The sequence below is a fragment of the Alligator mississippiensis genome, chromosome 1 (assembly GCF_030867095.1).
Source record: "Alligator mississippiensis isolate rAllMis1 chromosome 1, rAllMis1, whole genome shotgun sequence".
Taxonomy (NCBI): Eukaryota; Metazoa; Chordata; order Crocodylia; family Alligatoridae; genus Alligator; species Alligator mississippiensis.
In genome coordinates, this window is record NC_081824.1 from 85760442 (window position 1) to 85773168 (window position 12727).

Sequence of the window (12727 nt, forward strand, 5' to 3'; positions counted from 1 at the left end):
TACAATTTACAACGATGGGCCTTCAAAAAATGAAGCTAGACTTTCTGACAGGCCAGTGTGAATAACGTATGTGTTATGTCAGGACCGGGTTTAGAGTCCTTGCCAATGTGAGTGCATACTGTTAGTCCTTTTAGTACTAAATAGGAATTGTGCATGAATGGAAAGGAAATAATAGGCCTCTCTCTGAGCGTTTGTCAATTCCCTCACATTCTTAAACTTCTGTGTTACCAAGTACTCTATTAAACTTTTCTAATCTTGATTTAATTTGACATCCTGTGTCAAGATCACACTGAAAGCAAAACTGTTACAACAAAGAGTTATGTTATCCCCTGGAAAGGGGACATGCTCAGTCTTGGAGGTCTTGCCATATTATTATATCTGGGTTTGGGCCAGCAGAAGGAATGAATTGTCCCCCACATGACTGGCAGGATGGTTTGGAGATCCTCTGCCTACCAGTTTCTCCTGGCCTCCAGAGTAGTATGAATCCTCACAGTACTAGCTGTATGTCCCTAACTACTAGTGCTCTCCAATTATGGCTTGGGTTAGGGCTAGGAAAATAATTATGTTTACTGCAGTGGTGTCCTGCTATTTGGTAAATCCATGTGGACTCTCATGTCTGATGAGCTGTGAACAAAACCTTTTTTATGGTTATTTGTTCAGGAATTCACAGCACTAAGGCCACCCTAAGTTCAGAGCTGAGATAAACTAACTGTCCCACAGTCATTACAGTAAAAACCAAGCTACACATAGCTTCAGGTAATGGGTAGCAGCAGAGATATTGGTTGTATACCACAGATTCCCTATTTCTGTATGTCCTTCATATAGATTCAGTAGCTACATTGACAGAAGGAATGTGAAAAATGATTACAGAAGACACTTGCAAACTTTCCACACTGCAGCTTCCAACTTAAAGCAGCTATAACTCAGATAGAAATAGGAATGAAAAGAAAAGACAGAAAGAAAATAGGATAAAGTCTCTCGTGAGTTTGCTCCCAAAATTTTTCTAGTGGGAGTGATATATTTTTTTATTACAAGTGTTTTCTAGCAAGTTCCTTAAGTTGATGTGTCTTTTATTCACAGGTTGCCAGATATATGTACATTAAAATGGCAATTTGGATCAGACTATCATTTTCAGACATTGTAAGACTGAACTCTGCTGCAGGCTATCCACCAGCCTAGATATTAGTTACAACTGATTTGCTGCATAGGCAATCTAATGTTCTAATGAACAAAACATTAATCTGATGAGTGCAGTTTAATTAGATACTTGAGAAAACAAACAAACAAACAAACAAACAAGAAAATCTTCCCCCTTCCCCAAAAATGTTTATGAAACAAAAAAACCTGAGGACTAAAACACATAGAAGTCAAAGAAGGGTTTGACTCAGATGGGTACTCTGGTTTTATTGGATTCTTAATGTGGATGTCCAAGGGAGGCAAAATAAAGTGTATAGGGAAGGTTGTCCCATTGGGTTGAGTCCAAAACTGAAGAAACGAGGAAGAAAATTTGAAACAAATTATTTTCTTTGATATTAATTTTATGTTATTTTCACACCTCTTGGTTTAATGGAATACCCCATCACTAATTATTAAGATTAGAATTTGAGTAAATCATGGCCTTCAAAGTAACAAAGAACAGAACTGGATCTAGAGATTTTAAGCAGCAACATTTCATAAAGAAAGAGGAGGAAAGACTGCTACAGATTAAAAATTACAAAACTGGGCTCCTCTATTCTCCATACTCACTAAATGAGAAGAAAAAACAGTGAGTACTAGTATCGTGAATAAGTAGGCATTGGCCTTAATGTGAGAAATGTATTTGATATTCTAGGTACAATCTAGGCTTGTGACGAGCCATTGGAACTTGCTTGTTTTTTAGAGACCAGTCTTTAAGGTATATAGCATTTTGAGAATCCTGTGCTTTCCTTGAGAATGATCAGCTTTTGTATGAGATAGAAACACCTGACTATTTTAGTTGGTGTCTCATAGTAGTAGAGGACAATAAAAGTTTGTGCCACCATTCATATCTCTGACCATACAGGGTCACACACAGGTGAACAAACCTTGCAGCACAGTCTGAGGGATAGGAGAAGGCAATTTTTTTCTTTAGGGATCGTGTCTACATGTGCTATTAACTTGAAGTAGACTTACTACACAGTAAAAACACTGCACAGTAAACCTACCAGTGGAGCATGTCTACACATGTTCACCCTTGGGAGAAGATTTTCTTCCAATGGGAGCAGTCCAGAGAGGTCTGCTCCCACCCTGCTCTGTCCCCCTGAAGCAGCCAGGGGGAGCTGTGGCTCCCTCTGTTGTCCCCAAACAACGGTGAGTTCGTGCCCGGTGCGCTTGTGCCAATAAACACACAGGGTTGAAGGATCCAACTTAATCTTTATTTCTGCGCAGAAAGTGGTGCTTGGCAATCGTTCGCAAAGCAAGCACCCACACCTCAGTGGGCGTCTGCCTTATATAGCTACGTAACAGGTTAAACTTGCTGATGTGATGAAATGTATAGCAAGCCCAGCAAGTAACCCCCCTTCCAGCTCCCCCCCAAGTAACCCCCCTTCCAGCTCCGGACTTTGTTGATACAGCTTTCCTTCTAGCAAGGCCAGCAATTAAGCAACTAAGCAACAAGCTATCTCCCCCAGCCTAAACAACCTACTCTATGCCCTTGGTTAGATAAAATACTTTTCAAAACATACAAAGCTGTTCCCGAAGTAGAAAATGCATAGTGAAAGTTCAGGGGTACCCATCAAATCCCTACTTCGAGACTATGGCCCTTATGGAAAAGGCCCATAGTTCTCGACTATCTTTCTCATCTCCAGAAATCTTTTTGCTTCCTCCCGATTGTTTTGGATCGGGTTTGTAACTGATGATTTTACAAACATCACGCGGTGAACGGGGGAAGAAATTGATTTCTTGAGTATCTCACAACACATTGGTGCACACTGTATCCCACAACAGATCATCAAGAAAATACACATACTTGCCACAATTAATAGGAAAATTTGCTTAAGCCATGAAAAATTAGGAAGTCAAGAAGTAAGCCATGAGAAGTCAAACCCTTCCCCTTGCTTAATGTGGGACAGAACTTTTTTTAACTTCTGCACTTTTGACTCTATCAACTCGGAGTTATCTGTCAAATTAAAACAACACATTCCCTCGAACTCTTCACATCCGTGGTTATGCCTCAGCAACAGGTAATCTATGGCTGCTCTATTTTGCAGAGTAGCTCCTCTTAGTTCTTTCATTTCAATATTGAGGGCAGCTAGGGCCTGTGAAGTTGTATTTAGGCCCTTTGCCAGGGCACAGGCCACCTTACCAAGCTGCCTCTCAGCATCTACTACTAGGCCTGGCACCCCTACTAGGAAAACTGCTAAGGACACTACCTCGGCCTGACTCAGGAGGTTTATGTCACTATCACAGGATTTATCTAGCACCTTTGAACCTCTCCGGTGACGCTTACTAGAGATCTTAGGCATACCTGGTAGCCAGACAGTCAACCGGCCTAGAGCACAAGGGCTTCCTGTGGCATTGGCTGGGATATATGAATAGGCAGTCTTCCCACAAAGGAGGAACCACCCCCGGGGTAATATAACATGAACGTAGTTGCAAGATACATTAGTCATGTCTCAGCAATTGAAAATTTTCGTTTCTTTGGTTAGGCTTTTGCAAGCTTGGGTACAGTTCACAAAATTGGCACAGCTGGTGTTACCAGGGGAGGTGACTGTCAACAAATCTATTTCAAAGGTACTAGTGTTTTTTTCTGTGGTAATAGTTCCCCACATGGAGTTGTTAGTGTAATTGATTGGACCTCCTATTCCCCCAGATGCGAACCAAGTCTGATTCTGGAGTGCTTCCATTGGAGTGGGCACCCCTATAAGGCATGACATGAAAATATCATCAACCGATATTCCACCTGCCAAACAAAAATGAGTGACATTTAATACGTCCTTTGACAAATGAACCCACACATTTTGACTCTTCTCGAACCTTTGATGCACCAGCCCCTTAGACTCTAGAAACATTACACCTATGCAAAGAACTACTTTCCACATGGTTGACGTTTAAACAGAAATTTAGGTCCTTCTACTGGTTCTGCTGTCCAATGGTGTCCGTTTGTGTCGGCTTCTGGTGCGACACTCTCAGCAACTTCTCCTGCAGGTGGTACTTCTGGTGCGGCCTTCACCCGAGTGTAGTGTATCCACGGTTTTACCCCCTGAACCTTCACTGCAGCGTGAGTAGTAAGAATCACAGGATACGGTCCCTTCCACCTGGGCTGAAGCGGCTCGTCTTTCCACGTCTGGACCAGCACTTCGTCTCCGATCTGGAACTTGTGGACTGGTGTATCTAGAGGGAGTGGAAGTCGTTCCTGGACATACCTGTGGAGAGAAGACAATACAGCAGACAAAGAATACAAATAATCTTTTACCCAACCTTCCCCTTTTACATGCATTTGACTCCCATGTGTCACCATGGATTCTTAGGATACGGCTTGCCATACATTAATTCAAATGGACTAACTCCCAATTTAGCTCTAGGGGCTATGCGCACTCTAAGCAAGGCAAGAGGCAGAGCTTCGGGCCATTTCAACTGAGTTTCCTGGCAAAGTTTAGCCAGCTGTCTTTTTAGAGTCTGATTCATTCGTTCCACCTGTCCACTTGACTGCGGTCTCCATGCTGTGTGAAGGTCCCATTGTATCCCCAGAGCCCGGGAAACTGCCTGGGTCACCTCCGACACAAAGTGTGGCCCTCGATCCGAGGCTAATCCCTCTGGGATTCCGAATCGTGGAATCATTTCTTTTAGCATCACCCGGACCACTTCTTTTGCTTGGTTGGTTCAGTACGGGAAGGCCTCAGTCCATCCAGTCAGAGTGTCCACGAGCACTAACAGGTATTTGTAGTGTCCCTTTCTGGGAACTTCAGAGAAATCTATCTGCCAACATTCTCCTGCTAATAGTCCTTGCCTTCCTGCTCCTGGCGGAGGTTTGGGGGAAATCTTAGGATTGTTGGCACAACAGACAGGGCATCTACGCACTATCTGTTCTGCTGTTTTTCTCATCTTAGGTCCCACTACAATTCTTTGGAGACCTTGGGTCATGGCGTCAGCTCCCATATGGGTGCTCTGGTGGTACTCTTGGAGCACTTTGCTAAGAATCAGTTTTGGCATCAGGACTTGTCCCTCAGGCAAAACCCACCATCCATCTTGTTGTTCTTTGCTTCCCAATTTCTCTGCGAGTTGGTTCTCTTTTTCAGTATATTTGGGAGGTTCCTCAGGTAACACTACCTGAGGCATCAATGCCAACATTTGAGTCTCTTGAATTTGTCCTCTAGCTGCCTTTTTCACCGCAGCATCTGCTCGTCGATTTCCTTTAATAACGTCAGCATCTCTCTTTTGATGGGCCTTACAGTGCACCACAGCTACCTCTAGTGGTTCCATCACGGCTTCAAGTAATTTCAGGATTTCTGTTCCATGCTTTACTGGGCTTTTACTTGCCGTTAAGAGTCCTCTCGCTTTCCATATAGCTCCGTGGGCATGTAAGACTCCAAAGGCATACTTCGAATCCGTGTATATAGTGGCTATCTTTCCTTTTGCCAAATGGAGAGCTCGGGTCAGCGCAATAAGCTCAGCTTTCTGTGCAGAGGTATTTGGAGGCAAGGCGTTTGCCTCCACGGTATCCCATGATGTATCCACGGCGTATCCCACCTTTCGGGTTCCATTGTCCATGAAGCTGCTTTCATCTGTGTAGAATTCAAGGTCTGCATTAGGTAGTGGGGCATCTTTAAGATCCGGCCAGCTAGCATACACACTCTCAATAGTTTCAATGCAATCATGTTGTAATCCTTCATCCTGTTCCAATGGCATCATCGTAGCTGGGTTCAGGGTACTAGAGGTTTGCAACTGGATATCTCCTTGATCCAGGAGAGTCGCCTGGTACTTAACCATTCGTCCAGGGGAAAGCCAGGTTCCCCCCTTTGCATTCATCACCGCCAGCACTGAATGTGGGGTATACACAGTCATTGGTTGTCCTAAAGTAAGTTTCTTAGATTCCTTTACCAGCATAGTGGTAGCTGCCACTGCTCGCAGGCAGGCCGGCCATCCCAAACTAGTGGGATTCAATTGTTTGGAGAAGTAGGCCACTGCTCTTCTCCAGCTACCTAAGTACTGGGTCAGTACTCCTGATGCTACTCCTTGGCGTTCATGTACATAAAGTTGAAATGGTTTACTCAGATCAGGTAGGCCCAGGGCCAGTGCTGTCATAAGGGCCTGTTTGATAATGTCAAAGCTCTTTCGGCATTCTGCCGTCCATTGCAAATCTCCCTCACTACCAGTAGTGGCCTCATAAAGAGCCTTGGCTATTAGTCCAAAATTGGGGATCCAGGTCCAGCAGAATCCTGCCATACCTAAAAAGCCTCGCAACTGTCTCTTGGTCTTTGGGACTGCCATCCGACAGATGGCCTCTTTTCTTTCAGGGCCCAACATCCTCTGGCCTTGTGAGATGTCAAATCCCAAATACCGTACTTTTTTTTCTGTTATTTGGGCTTTCTTTTGAGATACCCTGTAACCCCCCTGTCCCAGGAAGTTTAGTAAACTTACGGTCAGCAGGTGGCACTCTTCCCTTGTTTTTGCTGCAATTAACAAATCATCCACATACTGTAACAGAGTTCCTGATGTCCCTTTGTCCCACTTCTGAAGGTCGGTACTTAAGGCAGTGCTGAAAATAGTGGGACTGTTCTTAAAACCCTGAGGCAAAACTGTCCAGCACAATTGGGTTTTTCTCCTAGTATGCGGGTCTTCCCACTCGAATGCAAAAATCTCTTGGCTGTCTCTTTCAAGTGGGATGCAAAAGAAAGCATCTTTCAGGTCCAGGACTGTAAACCACTGTTCCTCTGCAGACAAAGTAGTCAGCAAAGTATAAGGGTACTTCACCACCGGATGAAGGGTCATCGTGACCTTGTTCACGGCTCTGAGGTCCTTCACGAAACGATACTCATTACTGTGGGGTTTCTTTACAGGCAAAATGGGGGAATTGAAAGATGATTGACACTCCCGAAGTAAACCATATTTAAGGAATCTCTTTATCAATGGTTCCAGGCCTTTCCAAGCTTCTATTTTCAATCGATACTGTGGCACCCTGGGCGGGGTAATTCCCGGCTTTAAATCAATGCTTACAGGGGTAGCCAGTTTGGCTCTTCCTGGCTTCTCTCCTGCCCATACCCATGGTACTACAGCGTCTTCTACTTCTGGGGGAATTCTCCTTTCCTCCCCCTCCTGCAATAGGAGACACACCTGAGCCTTCTAGGCTTCCTCAGTTGGTATCTTCATAGTAATTTTCCCCTCTGAAAAGGTCAATTGGGCCTGCAATTTGCACAGCAAATCCCTCCGAAACAAAGGTATGGGGCACTCAGGCATATACAGGAACTGATGAGACACTTTCTTTCCTCCCAATTTGCATTCCATGGGTGGCACAAAAGGACGATACGTCCGCTGGCCGGTGGCTCCGATTATGGGGATCTTGGTTTTTGATAAGGGTCCTTTAAAATTGGTTACAACTGAATGCATGGCTCCACTATCTACTAGAAAGTCAATAAGTTCTCCCCCTACTTGCATTTTAACCAGGGGCTCGTCGGGGGAGACAGAGATTACTTCAGTGTTAGGCCCCGGACCCCGTCACTCCTGGTCAGAACCATCCAACATCAACAATCTTTCTTCCTCCTCTCATCTCTTCTTCTCCCTCTTGGGGCACTCATTTTTTCAATGCCCTTCCTGCTTGCAAATAGCACGCTGATTAGGTCCCAACCTGGGACCCTGGCCGTAGCCTCCCGGAGCATAGCCCACGCCTCCTCTATGCCCTCTACTTCCCCTGCCTCTTCCCCGACTCCTCTGATCTACAATTGCCACTGCCAACAACGATGCTTGTAATGATGCCTGTGCCTTTATTCTCTTATCTTCCCTTTTCTCCTTAACCTGATCTCTGTTGGAGTATACTTTATAAGCAATCTCAATCATTTGGCTAATGCTCATTCCAGCTGCTCCTTCAGTCTTCTGTAGTTTTCTTCTAATATCTGGGGCTGACTGTCCTATAAACAGTGTGTTAAACATCTTGGCATTTTCTGGCAGCTCCGGATCTAAATCCGTCCACTGTCTGGCTGCCTCACGTAACCTCCCATAAAAACTGGATGGATCCTCCTTCGGACCCTGCCGCACTTCATACAATTTAGACAAATTTTTCTTCTTGGGGATAGCCTCCCGGAGAGCAGCCAGCACAAACTCCCGATACAGCTCTAACTCCTTCCGGCCCCCTCGGGTGTTGGGATCCCAGTCTTGATTTTTCTTAGGGCAAAGTTCATCTACATCACCGGCTGGGTGACGCTGCTGTGCTATCGTGCGTGCTTTCTCTATGACCAACCTCTTTTCTTCTGGAGTCAGAAGAGTGGCCAGTAAGGCCTGAATATCTATCCAGTTTGGTTGGTGGGTGAGGAAAATAGTAGAGAACAACTGGGCCATTGCCTCCGGATTCTGGCGATATTGGCCCACAGACTGTTTCCAATTTATCAGGTCTGCCTTGCTGAATGGCACATGGACAAAAACTGGTTCACCCTCAGGACCCACCGCTTGTCGTAAAGGGGCCTGAACTACTGGTTGGGCCCCTGATCGTAAGTGACTCGCCACAGGGCTAAACACCCCATCTCCTACAGTCCCCTCTACCACCAGATTGCTACCATCCGCATCCGCCGGACCTGGGGACGGCAACCCAAGGCTGTCAGGGGAGGTGAGGGATGACGGACTGGACAAGCCAGCCGGGAATCCCTGACAAGCCATTACAGGTGCAGTGGAAGTCCCCTGTGGTGACGCATGGCTCACAGGATGAGACAGGGGAGCCATGGGAGCAATTAGCAACTGCACATCTTCCTCCTCCGGCTCCTTTGGACATACTGTGGTGACCCCCCGTAAAGCCATTACCCCACTTCCCCTAAATATCCCACACGACTTCTGTGTAACCTCATCCCTATATAAAGTCATATATGCCTCTACATAAAGCATCTCATCCCACTTCCCTTGGCGCCTACAAAACAACTGTAACTGCAAGATTGTGTTATAATCCAAAGACCCATTCTCCGGCCAGGCTGCACCATCCGCAAGTTGGTACTGTGGCCAACATGTATTGCAATACCGAATCATCTGTTGTTTTGTCATAGGGTCACTTCCAAACTTTGGCCAATTTTTCAAAATACATCCTAAGGGACTGCAGGGTGGAATCTTAGACTGGTTACTTCCCATTATCCAACCACCGGATGGCGACCGCCGCTCAGCCTCAGAACCAAACTGATTAAAGGGAGTTCACAGGGCTGCCACCCAATCTCACTCGCCTAGGGTATCTATACGGTCAGAACTTTCAAAGCCGTCTCTTTCCCAACCTGCCCAAAATATGGAAAGAAGTACTCACCAGTCCATTGAAACCTCCCTCGCCCCACCTGATTAAGTTGGTCCTTCGAGTGTTGCGCCATTGTGCCCCTCCCCGACTCCGTCAGGCAACCAGGAGACAGTCAGACCTCTGACGAATAAGGTCGGTAGCGCTAGGCCCTCGCGCCATCCACAGTTGTTGCCGGAGCCGAAGAGGTGGACCGGGCAAGGCAGTCAGCTAGGGTCCCATCTGGGTCGCCAGAAATTGTTGTCCCCAAACAACGGTGAGTTCGTGCCCGGTGTGCTTGTGCCAATAAACACACAGGGTTGAAGGATCCAACTTAATCTTTATTTCTGCGCAGAAAGTGGTGCTTGGCAATCATTCGCAAAGCAAGCACCCACACCTCAGTGGGCGTCTGCCTTATATAGGTACGTAACAGGTTAAACTTGCTGATGTGATGAAATGTATAGCAAGCCCAGCAAGTAACCCCCCTTCCAGCTCCCCCCCAAGTAACCCCCCTTCCAGCTCCGGACTTTGTTGATACAGCTTTCCTTCTAGCAAGGCCAGCAATTAAGCAACTAAGCAACAAGCCTAAACAACCTACTCTATGCCCTTGGTTAGATAAAATACTTTTCAAAACATACAAAGCTGTTCCCGAAGTAGAAAATGCATAGTGAAAGTTCAGGCGTACCCATCACCTCTGGGTGCTAGCTCAGGGGCTGGCAGAGAACTGTCTCTGTCTCTTAGCCCCATACACATCTGTCTCTTAGCCCTGTATGTGTGTGTGCATGCAAGCAATCTGTGCCTACCTGCACAGTGATAAATCACACTGGCAGGGAAAACACACCTTTCTTTTTTCAAAGTTTCCAAAAAAAAAAAAAAGAGTTATAAATTCAAAGGAATAAATGGAATAAGAATAGCAATACTAATAATAATTGAATAGAATAGCTAAGGTAAGTTAAATCCTACCCACTCCTTTGTAACAGGAACAAGGAGCAGGCAAGTTCAACTAGTACCGAAGTAGCAAGCCACAATCCATCAGTCTGAGTGTTCCTCTGTCACACAGTTGCTGACGGGGAACAAGCTGTGAAAATGTACATAATGCCTCCAAACAGAGGCTTTTATGCTGTTTCTAGTCCCACCCCACCTACCATTGGAAAGCTAGCCAGTGAGAAATCCTTCTCACGTGCTACCTACAGATGTCAGTCTTCCCCCCAGGTCCCCCTCCCCGCCCTCCCTCCCGCACTCCTCCTCCCTCTTCTAATTGTCAATCAAGGCGTCCAAAGCATCCGAAGTGGATCCAAAGCACTTCAGATGCTCCAACCCACTTTGTATAACTTTCCTGAGCCCGCGCTTTGATCTGGGCATGCTTCTTTGGACGCCGAAATGTCCAAAGCGGCACTGGATCCGAAGACTTGCACAGCCCTACAGGGCAGGGTGACTGTAGCAGGGCACTAAGGTGCCTGCTACTTGGAGAGCCGGAATACCTGCTCAGGTGCCAGTTGCTAGGATGACCAGAGGGAGCCAGTGTCCCACACCTGCTAGCGGTCAGCTGACCGGAAGGGGATGGCCTGGCTCCCATTTAAACACCAGGACTGAGGCCAGAGAGGCAGTTCCCTCCTGGCTGCCAAAGGGGAAGGAGCTCTTCTAGAACAACCAAAGGGGAGAGGCCTGGCTGCAGGAACAGCTTCTGTCACTGTGGAGGGATGGAGTATTTCCCAGTAGGGTGAAGGTTGTTAAAGCTGGGCGGCTCAAGTTTATGTTATAGCCGAGGGGCTCATATTGTGTTTACTGTTTAAGACCGGTGGCTTGGTTGAGGCTATTAGGGGTTGGAGGAGGCCTCATAGGAGACCCACAGCATTGTGGAGATTCCAGTGCCAGCAAGGGCGCAGCATTCGGGGTGAACTGACCCCAGCCCCAGAGAGCAGGGGGCAGCAAGAAGCCCTAGAGAGGGGGCACTGGTGAGAAGCCCCAGTGCGGGTATGGTGAGCCCTAGAAAAGGGGGCAGCATTTGAGAAGCCCTAGAGAAGAGGGCAGCATTTTGGAGGAGCCCCAGAGAGGGGATGGTGAGAAGCCCCAGAGAGGGGATGGCGAAAAGCCCCGGAGAGGGGCACAGACCCTGGCGCCAGTGAGGCGTGATCTTAAAGAAGCCGAGGAGCTCAGGTGCACTTGTGGGGAAGCTTGGTGTTGCTAGTTGCTTTTTTTTTTTTTGGCCTGGGAGGCTGCGGGCTTGGGGTCATCCCCTGGTTTTGGGGCTTGTGACCCTCCGGCTGGGGGCTGGTGCCTGAGCCTCTGGGCTAGGCTACAGATTGGAGCAGGAAAAGGGGCCACGGGCCTCAAGACAATAGAAAAGGCTAGACCCTCAGAGTCAAGCCCTGTTTAGTGGGTTTAGATGGGGAGGCCTAGCTAGAAAAAATCAGGGGTCAGTCTCACATAGGGGAAAGGCCCCAACATACCCAATACAATAGGCAGCCTCCCGCTCGCAAGAACATCATCATAATTTCCATGAAGATGTGGCAGACGAGTATAGGGCTGGACATAAGAACCCTAAAAAAGGATCCAAGGGCGCCCCACGCAAGGTGCAGAGTACTAAGAAGATGGCGCTGGGAAGGGTGACCTGTTACAGGGACATTGTCCCAGCCTGAGCTCGGATCCTGCCCTGGCAGCAGGCAGCTCCCAGGAGAGACGATTGTCCTCCTGCCCCCTGCTGCCTGGGCTGATAAGGAGCAAATTTGCTCCTGGTCAGCCCTCTACACATGGGCTACTGCACAGTCACTATAGTGCAGTTTATTTGCTACCTGCATTTGGAGGTAGGAAATTAACTCCACAGTTGACTAATTGACTGTGCAGCAAGTGTCTTCATGTGTAGATGCTGATGCTTGACTGCACAGTCAATTAGTCAACTGTGTGGTAAAGTCTCAAGTAGATGTGCCCCTAGGTCTACAGAATAAAATGCTAGGTATTTGGTAAATGAATGGTGAAAACCATCTGAGACATTCAGCAAGTATATTTGCTTGCAGAATTGGGGCTGATAATAGTTACTTTTTAAGACAGTCAGTTTGTTGAGCTATGTCCTTACGAAATATTTTTACCTAAGAGACAAATTTTCATACAACAGTCTGTGCCACTGTCTCCAGATGTAAAGAAAAGGCATGTGTATACAGTAAAGTGAGGATGTGATTATAGCATGTGCTAACATATACATGCTAGCCTAATCTATCTAGCACAGGTAACAATAGCATTGAAGATGCTTTAGCATGGGCTAACAATCCAGGCACCTTGGGGATAAGGACATTCTCAAACATGTTACTTTTTAAGTAT

General features: G+C 46.7%; 1 long non-coding RNA gene across 1 annotated transcript; it reads right to left on the minus strand.

The window, feature by feature from the left end:
* Nucleotides 1–2371: 2371 nt before the first annotated feature.
* LOC132252109 (uncharacterized) lies at nucleotides 2372–10086 on the minus strand. The gene is made up of 2 exons (XR_009463875.1): nucleotides 9449–10086; nucleotides 2372–4382 (listed from the first exon to the last, which is right to left on the minus strand). It is a non-coding gene; the product is annotated as an uncharacterized LOC132252109 (long non-coding RNA).
* Between the last annotated feature and the right edge of the window lie 2641 nt (nucleotides 10087–12727).